The sequence below is a fragment of the Macrotis lagotis genome, chromosome 6, assembly GCF_037893015.1.
Source record: "Macrotis lagotis isolate mMagLag1 chromosome 6, bilby.v1.9.chrom.fasta, whole genome shotgun sequence".
NCBI classification, from domain to species: domain Eukaryota; kingdom Metazoa; phylum Chordata; class Mammalia; order Peramelemorphia; family Peramelidae; genus Macrotis; species Macrotis lagotis.
The window spans coordinates 225,168,290-225,190,340 of record NC_133663.1 but is presented as its reverse complement, the minus strand read 5'-3'; the positions used below and the strand labels follow the sequence as shown (position 1 = coordinate 225,190,340).

At 35.6% G+C, this 22,051-nt stretch overlaps 1 long non-coding RNA gene across 2 annotated transcripts in view; it reads right to left on the bottom strand.

Annotated features, from left to right (window-relative positions):
* Window positions 1–2,124: 2,124 nt before the first annotated feature.
* The window catches only part of LOC141491436 (uncharacterized), a 108,536-nt gene continuing 88,609 nt past the window's right edge, over window positions 2,125–22,051 (bottom strand). Inside the window, exons 6-9 of one of the 2 annotated variants that reach the window (XR_012469608.1) lie at window positions 12,065–12,186; window positions 5,758–5,859; window positions 4,160–4,241; window positions 2,799–2,813 (exon numbers count right to left, since the gene is read on the bottom strand). This is a non-coding gene — a long non-coding RNA (uncharacterized LOC141491436). Of the gene's footprint in view, window positions 4,242–5,757; window positions 5,860–12,064; window positions 12,187–22,051 lie in introns of both variants that reach the window. The other variant, XR_012469606.1, reaches the window with a different exon arrangement.

Genomic DNA, 22,051 nt, shown 5'->3' with positions numbered 1-22,051 from the left:
GGGATATCTGATAAAGTAAAATAATGTGTGGATCAAAGCAGAATCAGAGGATGCAAGTGGTTGTAGATTTTTTTTTCATCTGCCTCACGTAATTTAGGTGGTGGATAGATTGTTGGACTCTAAAATTGGAAGACCTGGGTTCAAATCTCATTTCTGACACTAGGTATTAAGAATAACTTGGTTAAGAGCAGAGGCTGGGGAATGCCCAGCCTGTCATCCATATAAGGCCTACAAATCATTTGGTCTGCTTACTACCATCATTTCAATAAATCTTGGAGCATTTTTTGGGGGGGGGGGGGTGAATTAATTAAATGTTTGACCAAATGTAGCAGGCTAATTATTAAGATGATAATTTTGTATGGTCCTCAAATGAGGCTTGGCAGAAAAAAGATTTCCCACTCAGGTCCAGAGATGAAAAGTTATTTAACCTCCAAAAGTTTTCCCATCTGTAAAGTATAGAAAATAATTCTTGAACTGCTTACAGGAGGGTTGTGAAGCTCAAATGTGGTCATAAATGTAAAGTACTTGACAAACCTTATATTGTTATATAAAGTTGATTGTTATCATGATTATTTCCTCATTACTATCTTCTGTTCCTCCACAAGTCATATAGAGCAATGGGATTAGGTATGGGTGTTAGGAGGGCAGCCAGATGGATCAAGGAATAGAGTATAAACCTAGAGTCAGGAAGAAAATTTGGCCTCAGATATTTACTAGGTATGTGGCCCTTGTTTGCTTCAGTTTCCTCATCTGTAAAATGAACTGGAGAAGGAAACAGTAAGACTACTCCAGTCTCTTCCCCCCCCCCAAAAAAAACCCTAAATAGTGTCTGAAGAGTCAGACATTAGTAGAAAGGACTGAACAACAACGAAGATGTGTTTTAGGATCATTCACCTTTACATGAAGGAAGAGGATGAACTTAATAGTATGAATTTGAGGAAAATATATTTTCTTCATATTAAAAAAGTAAAACCTCCATGTCCAAATACAGAAATCTTCAAAGAAAAAAGACTTACTAGTTTGTTTCAATAGCAATAAATCTCAACTGTATTTTATCCCTTCTTTACTGGCAAAAACCAAATGAGTCAGACTGATTATATGACTTGCCTAGGGTCACACAATCAGAGGACAGATTTGAACTCAGATTCTTTTGACACCAGAGCCAGTGCTCTGTCCTCCATGTGCAACCTAGCTACCCCTGACTACTCTTTTTTAAAGACATGCCCCCATATGGAAGATGAACCTCTCCATGGATTCTCAAGGAAACCTGAGGCTAAAAACTCCCATAAAAAAGGTAAATCTTAATCTACTGATTTGACTGAAATGTCTTCTCTCTGTGACTCAGTGATATTACTATTATAACTTATCAATACCCATAGATGAGACACATTTGTTAACTGGTAGTATTTCAGTCATGTCCAAATTTTTATGACTCTGAGGTTTTCTTGGCAAAGATACTGGGGTGGTTTTGCCATTTACTTCTCCAGCTCATTTTACAGGAAACTAAGGCAAGCAGGATTAAGTGACTTGTCCAGTGTCATACAGCTAATACATATCTGAGGCCAAACTTGATCTCACAAAGATGAGTATCTTCCTGACCTCAAGCCCAGCACTCTATTCACTGTACCAACCAACCTAATCTAGAAGAGACAAATTTAATAAAAATTTGAATCCTCTATATGACCTTTTAAAAATCATTATAAGTATATATTTAATATACACTTTATTACATACATAAACATATGTGTATATTTAGAGAGTGGAATTTGAAACACTCAAAGAAAGATTAGTTACAGCTCCATGAATACTGAAACAGTGAGAACTTTCAATCTATCATTATTTTAAAAACTACTTCTGCTGGTATTCTGAGACATGAAGAAACATTTTAAGTGAAATTATGGATGCGACTGTATTCACAGCTCCTCTGTGCTTGTGGAAACACTTAAAGTTTCCAACAGGGATCTCCCATAGCTCTACCAGATGCTTCTGAGTAACACATACTCTTCTGTTTTTCCTTCTTAATGAGGCTGACAGTTTCCTTAGAAGAGTATTTCTAATTTTCCTTGATACACCACAGGAAACATTTCTGGAGTTTTCCATTTACATCTTTTTTTTCTTCTTCATTACAGCTTAATTTTTTTTCTAGACTTAATTCTTAGGGAATGCATAGATTCTTCTAAACCATGTGTGGGTGACTTGATCAACCTGGGTAAAAGAATTTTTTTTTATAAAACTGTCCAAGCTTTTATCTTCAGTGAAACATTTGATGTCCATATTTCTACTATCTTTCATATTGGTCTTATTTAGATAGATGGATGGATAGGAAGGTAGGTAGGTAGGTAGGTAGATAGATAGATGATAAATTAAATTTATTGAACATTTATTAAATACTTACTATGTGCCAGTCACTATATTAAGCTTTGGAAATATAAAAAACAAGCCAAAAAGGAAAAAAAAAAGTCCTTCCCTTCAGGGAGTTTACAATCTAATGTATTGGACATTTAAAAGAGAGATTTGGGGTTGGGGTGGGGAGAGGAGGGATAAAACTCAGAGTAATAATAAAATGAACCAGGTGTGAAGTAAACATGATTAGTGTAAGCACTAGCTCAAATTGGTGTTCAGGAACAAAGACCCTACTATAAAGAGGTCTTTTAAGGACTATGTCTTTTGTGATTCCCCGCTAGTGCTGTTCATTGTTTGTTGACCATACTTCATTCACAGAAAGGATCAGTAACACCAGTAGATTAATGTCTTGACTTGCAAGTGAATTGGATTCATGGGAGGCAGGGTTCTGCAGTCATCAGACTCACTCTCTTCCAGTGTCATCAGAGACCAGTGGAAAGACAAAAGTAAAGACAACAGCATTGGCCCCAGTGCTAAAAAAGTTTAATAAACAATTATTGACTTGACTATTAACTAAATTTCTCATTAGTAATGGTTTTGTTGGGGGGGTTTTGTTTCTGTGGAGAAGAAGCATGATACAATAAATAAAACAAGCCCTGACTTGTAGAAAACTTGTTTTTGGAATTGAACCATTGCCAGCAACAACCTTCATGATCTCGGGCATGTAATTTGTCCTCTTTGGGTTACTGTTTCTTCATCTGTCAAATGACAGGGTTGAACTCAATGACCTCTACAATTATACATAAATTAAGAATTGACTTTATTAGAGGATGTCCTGCTGTGCTGTGATCCTAGGCAAGGCTCTCCCTATTTTCTGAAATTGATATATCTTTATAATTTAAAACATTCATAGAATTTCAATAAAGTGATAAAAATTTAAAGATCTTTATGAAATTTTGCTCAGTTCCTCTTTCACAATGTCTGTGTACAATATATTATATGATTCATTTGTGCCCTACCTATGGTAGAGCCTTATAAACTCGTTTTGACCTAATTAGCCAGTAAGACCCCTTTTACCTTGACCCCAAAATAATAATGTCATTTTGGTCCTTTTCAAGAATTAAAGATAAGAACCAATCAGCCAGCCAAACATGAACCTTTTTTATTGCCTTTTGGGTAATGCTCAGTTTTAGTTCTTTAGAGACTGCAGTGTTCTGGTTATACAATAGCACTTGAGGAATATTAGAATTACAAAACTGGACTTTCGCTCAAGGAAGAAGCTAAAGGTCATTAAAAGAACTTTGGAATAGCTTGATTCCAAAGAAGAAAGATGAGAATATATCTCCCCCTATAGTTTTTGAGAGGTCAGAGAAGGAGGATCCACTAATGCCATTCATTGCATCTATCATCAGTTGTTTTCCATGTAGTTGCTGGGTTTTCTCTTTTCTTTCTTTTTGAAAAAGATGGTCCTGGGGGTGGCTAGGTTGCCCAGTGGATAAAGCACTGGCCCTGGAGTCAGGATTACCTGGGTTTAAATAAGGTCTCAAACACTTAATAATTACTTAGCTGTGTGGCCTTGGGCAAGCCACTTAACCCCATTTGTCTTGCAAAAACCTAAACAAACAAACAAAAAAAAGATGGTCCTGGGAGGACTGAAGAAGGAGGAGGAAGAACCCTGGAGTAGGGTTTTAATCAATGAGAAAAATATCAATAAAACTTATTTAAAAGAAAAGGTTAAAATAAAAATAACTTTGCAGTTTCCAGAAGACAGTCCAACCCACTCTTTTCCTTCTATTCATTTCTTGGCACAACTCACTACTTATCTGATAAATTGATGGACAGTCTTTATGACTGCATGGTACAGTCTGAATAGATATTCTTCATCCACTTGCTTTTCTCTGCAGATAAGAAAAGAGACAGTTGAAAAAAGAAGATGGGCTTATAACATGTCAATCTGAAGCCTAACTGATAGAGTCTGTACTTCAGTGGTACCTTTGTGCTATGAAGAGAAGGTGAGGCATTCATCTAGAATGTTAGGCAAACTTCTAGTGAATTGGGGAGGACAAAGACAAGAGTCATGTAGGATAGGCAGGCATGGATGAGTTTTAATCTATATTGTTACAAGGAATACTCATATGATTGTGGTCATAGAATCATTTGAACATCTTAAATATGATACACAAGAACAAAGCAAATTAATCTTAGTCTTGATTCATACTAAAATGGGAAGAATCTGAAAAACTAATTTTTAAAACAAATCAAAATAAGAGAATAAGTTTTTTAAAAAAGAACTAGAGATGCCCTAATAATATGGTCACTATTTTCTCTGGGTCTCAATCTATCTGTTGATTCTACAGGTTTTCTTTGTTTCAAACATTAATGTTTTTTTTAGTCTGATCTTATTGGTACCACAACAAGACAGAAGGAGGTGAGGAGAATAGAGGAGAACTATAATTCTCAATTCATGACATTGACAATGAAGTCATTCCCCAGATGTATTACTTCTAGGTCTGATTTGTCCCCTTTTTTTCTCTATGTTTCTCAGTAAGCTGTCTTTTTCTCAATGATTTACTTCTCTGAAAAACCAAGTACTTAATATTCACTCAATTTTGTGCCTGTTCTGTGTTGAGAAAAGCATTGTTCACTATAAATGGATGCCGACAACATCTTTGGTTAGATTTAGGATAAATGAGATGTGAGCCTCTATGCTTTATTTGCCACTAAGAAAACCATAGGTGGCATAAACACAAATAAGCCTTAATGTGATGAGTAAGCCTGCCAAAATGAACATTTGTGGAGGGAGGAATGAGAGTGGCCATGGTGTGTGTGGGGTGGTGATGGTGGTGGTGGTGGTGGTGGTGTGTGTGTGTGTGTGTGTGTGTGTGTGTGTGTGTGTGTGTGTGTGTGTGTTTGTATGTCTGTGTGTGTATGTGGGGGTGAGTGGGGTGTGGGGGTGAGTGAGTGAGTGTGTGTGGGGGGGTGTGGGTGTCACTGTGTGTGGGTGTGTGCATGCACACGTATGTAGGTTATCTCCCAACTGTAATAATTATTGAGTTATTTACAAGAATCAGAAGTGACCTTGAAAAGCTTGTTTTAGCAAAGAAAGAATCAGTTTTGATCATCTTTTGAATAATGATGACACTATTGTAGCTGAATAAGGCCTACTGAAGAAACTGCTTTGAACAAAGCTTTCTGGACCTTACTGGCATATTAAGTTTTAGAACCTAGAATAAAAAGGAAAAAGGTCATTCTGGAACCTTAAAGACATAAACTGGCAGATTGGACCAGTGACCACAGAAGTCATTTAATCCAACATTTACTGAAGGCATGAAAGCATTCTACAAAATCTTTAAGAAATAGTTATCCAGTCAACCACAACCTAAAGGCATCCAGTGATAGGGAACACACTCTTACCTGAGGCAGCTCATTCATTCTTGGGACAGCTTGAATTGGTAGGAAATTTTTTCCCATATGTTGCCTTTCTGGAACCTCATCCCTTGCTCTTACCTCTCTTGCCTAGGGTTAGGGAAAATGAAACAAATGCTTTTCCTACATGACATCTGTACAATATTTGATGATAATTAAAATTTCTCTAAGGACAGACTGGTGGTGCAGTAGATAGAATCCTGGGCTCAAATAAGGAGGATTCCTCCTTGTGAGTTCAAATTTGACCTTGGACACTTACTAGTTGTAGGACCCTGGAAAAGTCAATTGATCCTGTTTGCCTTGGTTTTCTTATGTATAAAATGAACTAGAGAAAGAAAGAAATGGTAAAGCACCCCAGTCTTTTAGCCAAGAAAATATTAAATGGGGTCATGAAGAGTCAGACATGACTAAAAGTGACCAAAGAACAACAATAACATAGTGAAGGTTACAAAAAATATGCATGCTTTTAGATATAGTGGTGCCATTACTGGGACTATAACCAAGGAAGATATTGATAAAATAAAAAGACCTATCTATACAACAGTACACCTATCAATCCTATTTGTAATAGCCCCAAAACTAGAGATATACTAGCTGTCTAATGACTGGAAAATGACTGAACAAATGAAGGAATATGGATATAATAGAAAATTATTTTTCCAGAAAAAAATAAGTATGTAAAATTCAAAGCAATATGTTAAAGCAAAATAATACAGTGTACATGAAGCAGAATCAAAAGAATAATGTACAAAATGACAATTAATAAAAGATAGTGACAACAAATACATATTGTATACACAGAAAAAGAAATAAAAATTGATCATGAAAAGAAGGACAGTGTTGCTATCACACACTATTACCAAAAGGCAAGTAAGATCAAGAGCCTTGGGAGTGTCAGCACATCCCAAAAAAGCACTGTTAGGAAGTCTGCTTCTAGTACATCCCAGCAGCTATCTTCCCTGGAAATATGACCTGTGGAGAAGACACCTGGAAAGTCCTGCTGTGTACACTATAGCTCCAATCTCCTCAGCAGTCACAGCTACTAATGATATAGAAAGCTCTTTCAACCAGAGTCCTTGACACTGTCAAATAGTTCAACATCAGAAAAAAAAATTTTAAATTTCCCTTGGCAATGGCATTAAAGAAGATCCATTATCATCTGATTTTCTGCATAATACACCTAAAGACAATGCAGCCTTTCCAAATGACTTGCATTGAAACCACCTTTTATAAACTATTTCAACCATCAGAATAGGAGCCCTTTGAAATCAGGGGATGCCTTGATTTTCTATTAGAATCCTTAGCCCTTAGCACAATACTTTGTACACAGTAAAGGCTTAATAAAGACTTTTTCATTCATTCATTCATTCATTCATTCACTTGAGGAAGATTGATAAAGTGGATGGAACACTCCCCTCAGTATAATCAATATAATATGTAAATCATGCCATTATTCATGTGACATCATAGTCTTCAATTATGAAGGACAGCAATCAGAGGAAGGGAAGAAGACTTGGGTTCAAATCTTTCATCAGGCATTAACTAAATGACCTTGGACAAGTCATTTAACCTATCAATGCCTTACAATCCTCATTCATCTGTTAAGCAAAGGAATTGTACCTGAAAGTCTCTTCCAAATCTATATCTACCATCTTCTAATCTGTGATATTTAGCATTGTACTTATACATGACAATGTATCTTATGCAATTCACATCTATGGCTTCCCATAGTCAATCAACAAGAATTCATCAAGCCCATATTATGGGCTCAGCAGTCTACTACTTTCTGGGGCTACAAAGAATTATATGGGCTCCCTATCCTCAGGGAACCCATATTCTAATGGAAAGAGACAATATACAAACATATAAGATATAGTCAGTGTAAATACGAGATGATCTCAGAGGGAAGGCACTGGCAATGAGAGGGAATAGCATTTTTGCAGACTGTAAGATTTAAGTGAAGTATTAAAGAAAGTTAGGGAATTAGAGATGTAGAGATGGTAGGAAGAGCACTCAAGACATGGGAAATGGCCCCATAGGCAGGGAATTAAGGAGCAGAATATCATTTTAGAAGCCATATCAGGGGATCCATCCAACATACCGCTCTCTCTATAACAATATCTATGGAGCACTGAGGCTGTCCACTTATAGTCAGTAAATTTCTATAAATCATCAGACTAAGTTTTTTTCCTAGCATGCATTTTTCTTTTTTTTCCCTCCTATTCTTAGAAGGTTCTCTTTAATTAAGGCTGCACCTTGCACCCATTGGGTGCCTCTCCATTGCCCTTATATAAGATCAATTAATCTCTGTGCCTTACAACTATAAAACATTGGAGATTACAGTATTAACAAGATGGTCTTTCTTTTCCAGGAGACACTTGCATTCTCTAAAAATTTTCATGAAGGAAATATAATATGCTTTTTTGGTCTTGTTTAGTTCTTGGCTAAACCTTGCTGTTCATTTGTACTGTCTGTCCCAGATGGTGATATTGTTGGACAAATTCAATAGAGTGTCCATTCAACTGAATGTTATAATCTAGTCAATCAATGTTCTTCATCACGTTATTCTTAACTGTGTGGATTTTCAGGTCAAAATCATGTTAAGTGGCTACAGATTTCTTGCAGGATTTCTCTACAGTGTTTTCTGTCTTGGTGCAATCAGCACATTATCTACCAAGAGGAACATCTGGAGTTCTGAAACATCTGCAGAGAATCCTTTTTATTCTTGCCCTTTTTGAATCTCCTCTTTTTGCACTGGTAATGGCAACCATTTATGCCCATACTTTGTTCTCTGACCTTTGCTTATGCGCAGATGATCAATGAACAAACTTATTTCTGGAAAATTATTTCACCCCATTATATTGTGAGTTCTGTGGCTCCAAGAATTATTTTATAGTATTATTTAAAGGTGTTCAGAGGGTTTTGGGGGACAGGTCATGTGAGTCTCCTTTTTCTACATCATTTTGACTCTGCCCTATACTCTGATTTTCTTAAAAAATGTTAGATTATTATTTCCATTCTTCAGTACCATCTCCCAAACTTTTGCTCCCATCATTCATTTGACTTTTATGATGGTGTAAGTCACACTTCAAAGGACTGGTAGAATGAAATGATTGCCTTTCTAGATGATGCTTTCACATTATATTTAGGTTTACAGCGCCTGATATCTTTCAAAGAATTATGAAAGATTTGAAAAATTGGATTGTAGTCTTCTCATAGAATGAGAACTTTTAAGGAGGCATATTATTTGACTGAATCAAATGCTTTTTTCTTAAAGGAGAAGTAATAAGAACAGTGAGATCCTATATTCTTTACATCTCTCAGTCAATTGTGATAGGGGAAGGGAACAACCATTTAAGTGCCTCCTCTGCCAACAGTGCTTTACAAATATCTCAGTTAATTCCAACAACCACCCTGAGATGCAGGAAACCCCCATTTTATGAACTCTGTTTTAGATTTGAGAAAACTGGGGTGGCTAGGTGGTGCAGTGCATAAAGCACCAGCCCTGGAGTCAGGAGTACCTGGATTCAAATCCGGTCTCAAACACTTAATAATAATTAGCTAGCTATGTGGCCTTGGGCAAGCCACTTAACCCCATTTGCCTTGCAAAAACCTAAAAAAAAATTGAGAAAACTGAGGCAAATAAAAGTAACATACCCAGAGTAAAGTAAGTGTGTGAGGCCAAATCTTGTTGACACCTAGGTCAGTGCTATATCCATTGTTCCACCTAGCTGCCATGGTAAAGTCAATATAGTAAGAATGTGTTCCACTGTAGAATAGATCTTGCAAAAGTGCTCTATTAAAAGGAGCCTTCTACAAAGATGCCCTAAAAATATGTGCAGTTACTTCACATAGAGATTTTGTTTTGAAAGATAGTTGTGCAAGCATGCATAACTTTCATAGTTATTGATGGTCTCAATCACTTTTTTTTGATAGTATTAAAGAAGGTTGGAAGCAGAGATTTCATTTATCACCTACTATGTACCAGAGATTGTGCTAAATCACTTTACAGGTAGTATCTCATTTAACCTATTTCCTCCCTGGCTTTGGTATCTTCCCTGCCTTTCATAAATCTTGTCAATAATTCCTTAACACTCTTACAACTGTGTTGTCTCTAGTGTGGGTCTTTTCTATGTATTCATTTCCATATTTATTCCCTTTGGTGTCATTCCCACCTCTTCAAAAGGCCTATATGAGACACAGAGATTAGAGTTCAAGTGAAGTGTTTAAATTTATCATCCTTGAAGTGAAAACAATTTATGAAAATATTTTTTAAGAATTTTTAACTCTTTTTCTTCTCTTTGTTTCTTTCATTCTGAACCTTAAAAACTCTTGAAATGACTTTATGTAGCTATATTCCTGGCCAAACTCCCATTAAATTAATTTTAACTTCTGCTATTTCACCGTGCTTTATGATGTGATACTGATTGCAATCATTCATCTTTTATATAAGATTTTATAAATTAGTTTATAGTCTAAATCATCATTGGTTTTGATGACCATCTCTTTCTTCTTGGCAAATAATTTGAGTGTTTGCTGACTAAAGTCTTTTTTGCTTCCTTTGTTCTCATTATAATAATTGATTTACATTGGTTAAACTGCTATCTAAAATTATTTTAATTGCTGTAAATGGTATTTCTATGGTATGTTTCCTGTTTTATTAGTGATTTTTAATTCTGATTTTAGTTCTAACTATTCAGTAGTCTGACTTATTATATAACTGATTCAGGAAGCAGATGTCTGTATTTGTAATGAATTATTTCCTGACTAGTAATACATATGGTCAATTTTATTTTTTCCATGTGATATTATTTGGCTTTTTTTCCTGGTGGGAAGTCAAGAACACAGTGTATGAAGCACTGGTCTTGGAACTAGAAAGACATCCTTATTGAGCTCAAATTCAATCTTAGACATATTATTAGTCTTGTGACCATGGTCAAGTCATTTAACTCTGCTTGCCTCATTTTCTTCATCAGTAAACTTACTTGGCAACCACTTTTTCTTTACCAAGAAAACTTCAGATGGGATCACAGAGAGTTGGACATACATTCAAAAATGACTTAACAACTACTATCTGGTACCTAAAGTGTTCATGATGGAAATTTTATTAGACTCCAAAGTAGTTTAGCAGTTGTTACCCACTCTCATTCTTTTTTATTGAATAATTCTTTACAATATATTTTGCACCATCTTTCCCTAGTCTCATCTTTGCATGACATCATCCAAGATCAAGATTCAGATTTAATCAAGATATAGATTTAACTAATAAGGTCTCATAGAGTTCTTCCTAGAATAGCTCTACATTTTTATCTTCTGCTACTGATGTTCATAAATACATTCAATTATTTTCATGGTGGTCTTTTTGCAGGCACTTATTATTTTAAACAGAGTTATCTAAGATACCAAATTTCTCCCATGAAATAACTCTTCTTGATACCATTAGACATATTATTAAACCACATTTTTCAACTCCTTTCTGTACTTAATGGAGGACCCTTGGGGTACCTGTGAATCACCTTTTCATTCATCTATGACTTCCTTCTGTCTTCTGGTTATGTTTATAATAAGTTTTTATTCTTCTTCAGTATTATGTTCTCTTGTTGGTTTTTGCACAAACTTCTTACACTTAAAGTATTAAATAAATAAGTTTAAATTTACATATGCTTAAAGTACCCATTATCCTATTTTTCTGAAATATTCTGCCAGAAGATGCATAGGATAGAATTCATTATTTCTAGATTTCCATTACCAAAAAATTCATTAAAAGTCAATCAACTTACTTCTACTATGCCTCTCCATACCTATCTAGTTTGGTCCTTTGAAGTCAAGTCTATATTCAAAGCCTTTCCAGCATGTTAGATGCCACCAGAACTTATACTGCATTAGCATAGTTTTTAAGAAACCCAAGGTCACTTTCATACCTTCACTCTATGATGACACATTAGAGGAATACTTTATGAAGAAAAAAAGACAAAAACAGAGAAATATTTATAAAATAAAATAATATCCTTTAATCTTAATTTTTCTTAATTTTTTTGTTTTTTGTTTTTGATTTTTTGCAAGGCAATGGGGTTAAGTGGCTTGCCCAAGGCCACACAGCAAAGTAATTATTAAGTGTTTGAGACCAGATTTGAACTCAGGTACTCCTGACTCGAGGGCCAGTGCTCTATCCACTGTGCCACCTAGCCACCCCATTTTCTTAATTTAAAAAAAAATTACTTTTCTTTAAAAATGTGCATAAAGAAAAATTGCATGGGAAAAAAAAGAGAACTAGGCTGAGTGTATTGACATATACCTTTAGTCTCTGTTGCCAGGAAGACTGAGTCCTATCGATTACTTGAACGCAGAATTTCTGAGATGCAGCAGAATTGAAGTTCAAATGTCCTCACTAAGTCTGTCACCAACATGGAAAATCCCCTAAAGAGAAACAAACTGGTCCAAATCAGTTCAATGGTCCAGGTGAAACCAACTTGCCAATCAGTATTGGAAATGGGACATGAATACCTGCTTCACCTCCAGCCTTGGTGAGATACAGAAACCCAGACTGAAAAAAAAAAAAAGTTAATGTTTTTCTAATTTGAGCAGCCTGACTATTCAAACTACAAGGTCATTATGAAGATATCACTGCTCACCTGCTTGGTAACTTAGCTTTAATTGAATGCATAAATACCCAAGAGGAAATTCAACAAGCCTTTGATCTCAGATGTTGTAGACCTAAATACAATGTGAAAGCATCATCTAGAAAGGTAATCATTTCTTTATACTGGTCCTTCGATGTGTGCCTTACACCACCATAAAAGTCAAATGAATGGTGGGAGCAAAAGTTTGGGAGATGGTACTGAAGAATGGAAGTAATAAGCTATCATTGTCTTAAGAAAATAAAGTGTAGGGTGGAGCCAAAATGAAGTAGAAAAGGGAGTCTTACATGAGCTGTCCCCCAAAATCCTCTGAACACCTTTAAATAACACTATAAAATAATTCCTGAAGTCATAGAACTCACAATATAATGGGTGAAATAATTTTTCAGTCAAAAACAACTTATAAGGTCAGCAGGAAATGTCTGTCACACCTGGGTGAGAATGGAACATAGTTCAGCACAAGTTGTTCCAACACAGACCCAGCCCTAGCAAACCAAGAGCAGTTATTAGGAGTCATTGAATCAGTGTGGAAGCAACGGCTTCCAGAACTCTCAGGCCAAAACTGGGAAGAGGGTCAAACAACCGATCAGAAGGAGATTATAGGAGTCTCTTCATTGACAATGAGGCCAGGACAGCTTTGCTTATACTCAGATCTGTGTTGCAGTTCTGGGTGACAATCCTATTGAAAAGAAAAACATGAGCACACCAGAGCTTGTGGCCACAGTAGACCAGAAATCCTTATCAGAATTCCAGAGCAGAAAATAATACTTGTGATAACTCTCAGATCAGAAGAGTACTAAATACCTCTCCTTACATCATACTACCTTGGAAGAACTAAAAACTTAGGTTCCTAAAAGAATCTCTGAAAACAGCTGCACAAAGCCCCTGAAGCTTGGAACAATGTGCCTTTTGCCCTGGAACAGAGTCCTACTTTAACAAAGACTTTTTAAAAAGTCAAGAAATAAAATTCTGACCATAGGAAGTTACTGTGGTGACAAGGAAAAGTAAAACACACACTTAGAAGAAGATAAAAAGGCAAAATTCCTACATCCAAGGCCTTCAATAAAAATATGAATTGGTTTCAGGCCATAGAAGAGCTCCTAAAGGATTTTGAAAGCCAATATGAGAGGTAAAGGAAAATTTGGGAAGAGAAACAAGAATGATGTTAAAAAATCATTAAAATAATCAACAATTTGGTAAAGGTGATACAAAAATACTGAAGAAAAAAATCTTTAAAAGACTAGGTCAAATGTTAAAAGAGATTCAAAAAGCCAATGAGGAGAAAAGCAGAATTGGAAGAATGGAAATAGAGGCACAAAAAAATCACTAAAGGAAAACCTCCTTAAAAAGTAAGACTGGCCAAATGGAAAAGGAGGTACAAAAGCTCAAAGAAGAAAATAATTCCTTAAAAATTAGAATTGAATAAATGGAAGCTAATAACTTTCTGAAAAATCAAGAAGCAATAAAACTAAACAAAAAAGTAAAAAAAAAAAAGAAAATGTGAAAAATCTCATTGGAAAAACAACTTACCTGGAAAATACAATGAGGGAAAATAATTTTTAAATTATTGGACTGCCTGAAAGCCATAATCAATAAAAGGACCTATATAAATCTCTTAAGAAATTATCAAGGCGTGGGGGGGGGCTCTCCTAGGTACTCTCTCTAAAATATTTTGAAAACCTTAAAATTATGACTCTAACAAAGTTTTCAAAAGATAGAATACACAGAAAGATCCAAGTGAGGCAATTCTCCAGTCCAATGTAACCTGGAAAATAGCATGAAGGCTTTGTTCAACAGAGTTGGAGGGGTGGCAGTGCACCACAGCAAAAGAACTTCAGCCTCCCAGAAACAGCCCAGGGCTCCTGGGAACTTCAGCTCCTAGCAGCAGAAGCAGTTTCCTGACTTGCACCCCAGGGAGCAGCACCAAGCACAACTTGGAGCATCAGCTGGGAGACTTCTGCCAGAGTGAGCGTGAAGCCCAGAGTGAGCGTGAAGCCCAGGTCAACCTGGGGGCCCACCTCTGTGTAGCCACAGTGCAGCCCAGATCCTAGGAAACAGAAACAGGCTCATGGAGCCACCCAGCAGGAGCCTCCCAGCAGCTGCTCCCTAAGTGCTCGGCCCTCAGAAGGTGGAGGGAGACTGCCAAGATCTGTATTCTGTCCCTGGGACAGGACTCTGGAGATTTGACTACACTCAGACCCTGGTTGCAGTCTGAGCCCCCATAGAGCAGGGACCTCCCCAGGTCAGACAGGTGTGGCTAGTGGCCATGCAACAGACCAAGAGAGCAGTCAGAGCCTTGCTTACTGAGGTTCTTGCAGGGGTATTCCAATAACACTCAAAAGCTCAGGAAGCACTCCAAATGAGGCACAGGCTTGGGAAATGAGTAAAGAGGAAAAAAAGGAACCTAACCATAGACAATTACTTTGGTCCCATGGAGGACAAAAATACACAATCTGAAGATGAGAAACTCCAAGCTTCTGCATCTAAAGACTTCAAGAAATATAGAATTTGGGCTCAGGTAATGACAGAGCTCGAAAAACATTTTGAAAATTGCATAAGGGAGATAGAAGAAAAATTGGAAAGAGAAATGAGAGAGATGCAGGAAAAACATGAAAACTAAGACAGCAGTTAGTCAAGGAGATCCAAAAACTGCTGAAGAAAATAACATGTTAAAAACCAGTTTAGGTCAAATGGATAAAACAGTTCAAAATATTATTGAAGAGAAGAATGTTTTAAAAATCAGAATTGGCCAGATTGAAGAGGAGATAAGAAAGTTTTTGGAAGAAAACAAATCCTTCAGATGTAGAATGGAACTAAAGGAAGCTGATGACTTTACGAGAAATCAAGACACAGTAAAACAATATCAAGAGAATGAAAAACTAGAAGAAAATGTGAAATATCTCATTGAAAAAAAACTGATTTGGAAAATAGATCTAGAAAAGATAATTTAAAAATTATTGGGCTACCTGAAAGTCATGATTAGGAAAAGAACCTTGATCTCATGTTTAAAGAATTTCTACAGGAAAATTGTGCTCGATATCCTAGAAGCAGAGGGTAAAAATAGAAATTGAGAGAATCCACCAACCTCCCCCAGAAAGAGATACAAAAAAACAACCTTTAGGAATACTATAGCCGTGTTCCAGAACTCCCAAGTCAAAGAGAAAATATTACAAGCCACCAAAAGGACACAATTCAAATACCGTGGTGCTACATTCAGGATCACACAGGACTTAGCAGCATCCACATTAAGGGCTCAAAGGGCTTGAAATACAATATCCAGAAGGCAAAAGAGCTTGGAATGGAGCTGAATGCAACTATCCAGCAAAACTGAACATCCTCTTCAAAGGGAAAAGATGGACTTTCAATGAAACAGGGGAATTTCACATGTTCCTGTTGAAATGACCAGAGGTGAACAAAAAGTTTGATCTTCAAGTACAGGGCTCAGGTAAAGCATAAAGAGAGTTAATGAGAAGGGTAAATTATGAAGGACTTAATGATGATGAGGCACAGGAGAGAGCTGAACTTGAAGATATAATATATGGTAAAAATGGAGTCAAGGGTGAAAAGGAAATGTACTGGGAGTAAGAGAAAGGAGAGGTAGAAGAGGCTAAGGTATTTCATATAAAAGATATTTCATGTAGCTTTTGCAATGGTATGGAAGGGAGGGAGGCAGGGGGAATGAGGGAGCCTTCATTTTCATCAGAAATAATGGCTCAGAGAGGAAACAGCTTACACACTCAACAGGGTAAAAACATCTAGAATAAAAAGAAGAGAAGGGGGACAGGGAGAGGGGAAGGGGGATGTAGATGATAGAGGAGAGGGTAGAACATGGGAGAGGATAGTCAGATATAACACATTTTCTTTTTTACTTTTTGCAAGGTGGTGGGATTAGGTGGCCTGTCTGGAACCATGAGTCCAGGTGGTTGCTGGGTCTCTGGGGTGGGATATAGGCTTCGGGCCTCCTGGCCAGGACCAGTGCTCTGTCCACAGCATATTTTTGAAGAGGGACTGAGTGAAAGGAGAGAACATATAATAGATGCTAGTGGGTAGGTATGGATGGAGGGAATTACAATTAGCAATAGCAACTATGGAAAAATATGAAAGTAACTTCTATGATGGACTTATGATAAAGAATGTGATCCACTCAAGAGAGCTGATGGTATCAGAACACAGACTGAAACACATTTTTTCTCATACTTTTACTTTATTTCTCATGAGACTTTATATTTTTATGGGGAAGGTGTTATGTTTACTTTTAAACAAAAATATTAAAAAAGAAATTACCAAGGAAAATTACCCTGATATTCTAGAATCAGAGGGTAAAATAGTGAAAGACTCTACCTCCTTAAATAGACCCCCAAAATTAAAACTCTCAGGAATATTATCATCAAATTCCAGAGCTTCCAAGTCAAGGGGAAAATATTGCAAGAAAGATGTAATGCCATTATAATGGAGCCACAGACAGGATAATACAAGATTTAGTAGCTTTCTACAGTAAAGGATCAGAAGACTTTTGGAATATGATATTTCATAGGGCAAAAGAATTAGATTTACAACAAAGAATCACTCACCCAGAAAAACTAAGTATAATCTTTCAGGGGAAAAAATGAATATTCAATGAAACTTAAGACATCCAAGAACTTTTTTTTTAGTTTTTTTGCAAGGCAATGGGATTACATGACTTGCCCACTAGGTAATTATTACATGTCCGAGGTCAGATTTGAACTCAAGTCCTCCTGATTCCAAGGCCAATGCTCTATCCACTGTGCCACATAGCTGGCCATCCAAGAACTCTTGATGAAGACCTAAGCTGAACAGAAAATTTGATGTTCAAATATCAGATTCAAGAGAAGTATAAAAAGGTAAACAGGAAAAGGAAATCACAAGGGATTTAACAAGTTAAATCTTTTTATATTTTTAAGAAAGATTTTATTTGAGTTTTACAATTTTTCCCCTATTCTTGCCTTCCCTTCCCCTATCTGCCACCCCCACAGAAGGTAGTTTGTTAGTCTTTATATTGTTTCCATGGTATACATTGATCTAAGTTGAATGTGATGAGAGAGAAGTCATATCCTTAAGGAAGGGAAATAAAGTATAAGAGATAGCAAAATTAAATAATAAGATAACGGGTTTTTTTCCCCAAAAGTGAAGGTAATAGTCCTTGGTCTTTGTTCAAATTCCACAATTCTTTCTCTGGATACAGAGGGTATTCTCCATTGCAGAAAGCCCCAAATTGTCCCTGATTGTTGCACTGATGGAATGAGTGAGTCTATCGAGGTCGATCATCACCCTCATGTTGCTGTTAGGGTGTACAATGTTTTTCTGATTCTGCTCATCTTGCTCAGCATCAGTTCATGCAAATCCATGCTTCCCTGAATTCCCATCCCTCCTAGTTTCTAATAGAACAATAGTGTTCCATGACATACATATACCACAGTTTGTTAAGCCATTCCTCAACTGAAGGACATTCACTTAATTTCCAATTCTTTGCTACCACCACTATGAATGTTTTTTATACAGGTGATAATTTTATCCTTTTTTATAATCTCTTCAGGGTATAGGACCAGTAGTGGTATTGCTGGATCAAAGGGTATGCACATTTTTGTTGCCCTTTGGGTATAATTCTAAATTTCTTCCCAGAAAGGTTGGAAGAGTTCACAGCAAAACCAACAATGTATTAGTGTCCCAGTTTTCCCACATCCCTTCCAACATTGATCATTGTCCTTTCTGGTCATATTGACCAGTCTGAGAGGTTGTGAGGTGGTACCTCAGAGATACTTAAGGAAAATTATATTTTTAACTCATAAATCCTTTCTTATCATTGAGGCAATTAGAAGGAACATATATACATATACATATATATATATGTATATGTATATATATATGTGTGTGTTTGTGTGTGTGTGTGTGTGTGTGTGTGTGTATAACAGCACAGTTATGAGTTGAATATGAAGAGATGATATCTAAAAACCTAAAATTAAGCAGTGAGAGAGGAATGTACTGGAGAAAGGGAAAAGGAGTGAAAGAATAGAATAAATTATCCCACATAAAAGAGGCAAGAATAAACTTTTGTAGTAGCAGGGAAGGGGGGAGTTTAGGGAAATTTAGTGAACCTTACTCTCATCAGAATTGGCTCAAAGAAGGAATAATACACTGAATTAGGTATAGAAATCTATCTTACCACACAGAAAAGCAGGAAGGGAAGGTGATAATGAAAGAGAAATGTGTGATGGGGAGGGGGTATTTAGAAGCAAAACACTTCTGAGGAGGGACAGGGTGAAAGGAGAGAGAGAGAGAGAGAGAGAGAGAGAGAGAGAGAGAGAGAGAGAGAGAGAGAGAGAGAGAAGAGAATAATTGGGAGAGTGTATAGGATGGAGGTACAGTTTAGCAATAGTAACTGAAAAATTTTTTTAACAAGTTTCTCTGATAAAGGCCTCATTTCTCAAACATATAGAGAACTATTTCAATTTTATAAAAATAAGATACATTTCCCAATTGATAAAAGATGAAAAGAAATGAAGTTTTCATATGACATAATCAAAGCTATCTATAGCCATACAAAAATGATCTTCTCATTATTGATTGGAGAAATGCAGACATAAACAATTCAGAGGTACTGTCTCATACCCATTGAATTGACTAATAGGACAGAAAAAGAAAATGAGAATTGTTGGAAGGGAAAAATACTGGTAAGAGTTGTGAACTAATTGAACCATTCTGAAGAGCAATTTGTAACAATGCCCAAAATGCTACAAAACCATGCATATCCTTTGACATAACAATACCACTTCAAAATGGAAAAGAACTGATATATATGTATATATATATATGTATATATATATATATATATATATATATGTATATATATATATATATATATATATACAAAAATATTTGTAACATTTCTTTACTGCTAGAAAAGAATGGGAAATTCAGGGGATGCTCCTCAATTGAGAAATAACTGAATAAATTGTGTCATATGAATATGGTGGAATATTATTTTGCCATAAAAATAATTGGCAGGATGTTCTCAGAAAAACCTGGAAATATTTCTATGAGCTCATGTACAGTGAAATATCACTGTCAATAAATTAATAACAATATCGTAAGGGGATCAGTTGTGAATGACGGCTTTTGTCAGCAATACAATAAGGCAAGACAATTCTGGAGGGCTTTATATGAAAATGCTATCCATCTCCAGAGGAAAAAACTGATAATGTGTGAATGTAAAATGAAACATATTTTTTAACTTTATTTTTCTTTTAGGGTCCTTTTACCTATATTTTCATAGGTAAATATGACAAAATATGAAAATATTTTGCATGACTATTCATGTATAACCTATCTTAAATTGCTTGACTTTTCAAGGGGGTTGGAGAAGGAAAGAAGGGAGAGAATTTGGAACCCAAAATTTTTTTTAAAAAATGTTAAAAATTGGGGTGGCTAGGTGGCACAGTGGATAGAGCACCAGCCCTGGAGTCAGGAGTACCTGAGTTCAAATCTGGCCTCAGACACTTAATAATTACCTAGCTGTGTGGCCTTAGGCAAGCCACTTAACCCCATTGACTTGCAAAATTCTAAAAAATAAAAATAAAAAAATTAAAATGTTAAAAATTGCTTTTACATGTAACTGAGGAAAATAAAATATTAAGTTTTAAAAACAGAAAATAAGAATGTCTGGTGTAGAAAGTCTTGAGCATTATGAAAGTAGAGAATTTATTATGTAATACTAGCTCTTGTATTGAGTCCTATTTTGCGTTAACTGAGTTGATTTCTTTTGAAACACATTTCATAATCATGAGTGAAGTTATCCTGGGGTTCTCATAAAAACTAGATTTCTTTCTCAAGTCTTTGAACACATTTCCAAGCAACTGCTTAATAAAAGATTTATTTGCAGTGAAAAAAAGCTTTTGGGTATTGTTTATGAAGAACAGAGAGCATATTTTATAGGAAAATTCCCAGGGATACTATCACTCATATTTTATCTGACCAAAAATGAGACAACATAAAATGGTATAGGATGATACATTATGAAAAAGTCAATTTAATAGTAAGAACAAATAGGCACAAATGTATGATGCTAATAGAATTTACTATGGTGTCTAAATTTAGGTTCTAAATATTTAAAATCAAATCACTGGCAAAGGAGAGAAATAGTCATTATTGGGAATGGTAAAAAACAAAAGTTTGCATTAAAATGTTGTTGGAGCTATGAATTTGGTCTAACTATTCTGGAAATTATTTGGAAATTTGTGTAAGGAGAAAAGAAAAGAATATCCCATACTTTTTGAACCAGAATTCTCATTACTGAATGATTACTCAACAAAAATCAAAGGCAGATATCATATATACCAAAGAAAGGTATCATATGTAACAAAATATTCATGGTAACACTTTCTGTGGAAGCAAACAATTGGAGACAAAGTAGATGCTCATTGATTGGGAAAGAAATAAACAAATTATGGTATATGAATGTAATAGTATATTATAGTACTATAAGAAGATGGCTAATTGGAATATGAATCATTTAGGGTGTTTGGAAATTTGGCTAGAAGAAAATTTATTCTTTCAAGAAAGTTAAACATACCCAAAGAAATTATAATACAACTACTAAATTTAACTATATATCCCTAATGCAATTCAGAGAGAGACATATATCTACAGCACAAATCTTTCTCTGCTAACATTGCAGAGTCAAGCATATGGAAAAATTTTTATGAAGTAGGACCTGGAAAATAATATATGGCTATAACAATGTAAATGAAAAGAACAAAAGCAATAAACAAAACATAATGCTTTGGCATTGTAATGCTTAATGTTTCACCCTGGAGAGGAGTTTAGAAATTTTGTCCATTATTCTTCATTGCACAGGTGAAGGACCAGATAGATTAAGACATAATCAATAGACCATAGCTCTAAGGCTTGAAGGAAGTTCAGAAACCTTGTGGTTTTGCAGGTGGAGAAACTGAAGCCAGGAAGTCATAAGAACTTGTTTGAGGTCATTAAAGTTATAATTGTGAATAGTAGATTGAAACTCATAGCAAGGCTCTCTGTTCACTGTACCATATTTCCTCCATATTCTGGGAAAGTTAATTTTGCCAAACTTCCTCTTTTTATCTTTCTTTTGTCTTTCTTCTTTTAATGTAAATAAACATTAGGATCTACAGAGAATGATGACAATATCAGGTTATTATACACTTATTTTTAAAATTTGATATAGGATGATGTTAGCTATGAGCAACATCATTTCATGAAGTAGAGAGCAATAGCAGAGGGCAAAACCATTGAAGAGATAACTTGGCAAAACTAAGCTACTAAGCAAAGTCATCCCAAGAGCATTTAACTATGAAACTGGAAAGAGAACTACAAATGGAAGAAAAATGGGAAAGAATTGCAAAAGTCATTATAGCAAACTTTTCTCTGTCAAGGATAGTGAAACCACTAGCACACCAAAATGCCAACTTACAAGCTCATTTTTCATTAGAATCATTTAAGATTCCTTGGAAGATATAACAGTTTTGCCTTTGAAATTCTTTCACCAGTATTTTGCAAAATTTCAGTGCTTTGATTCAGGGAACCTGAATTTTGAGTATGGACAACACTTGTCATTTAGAAGAAAGAAATTCTGAACTTAGAACTTAGAT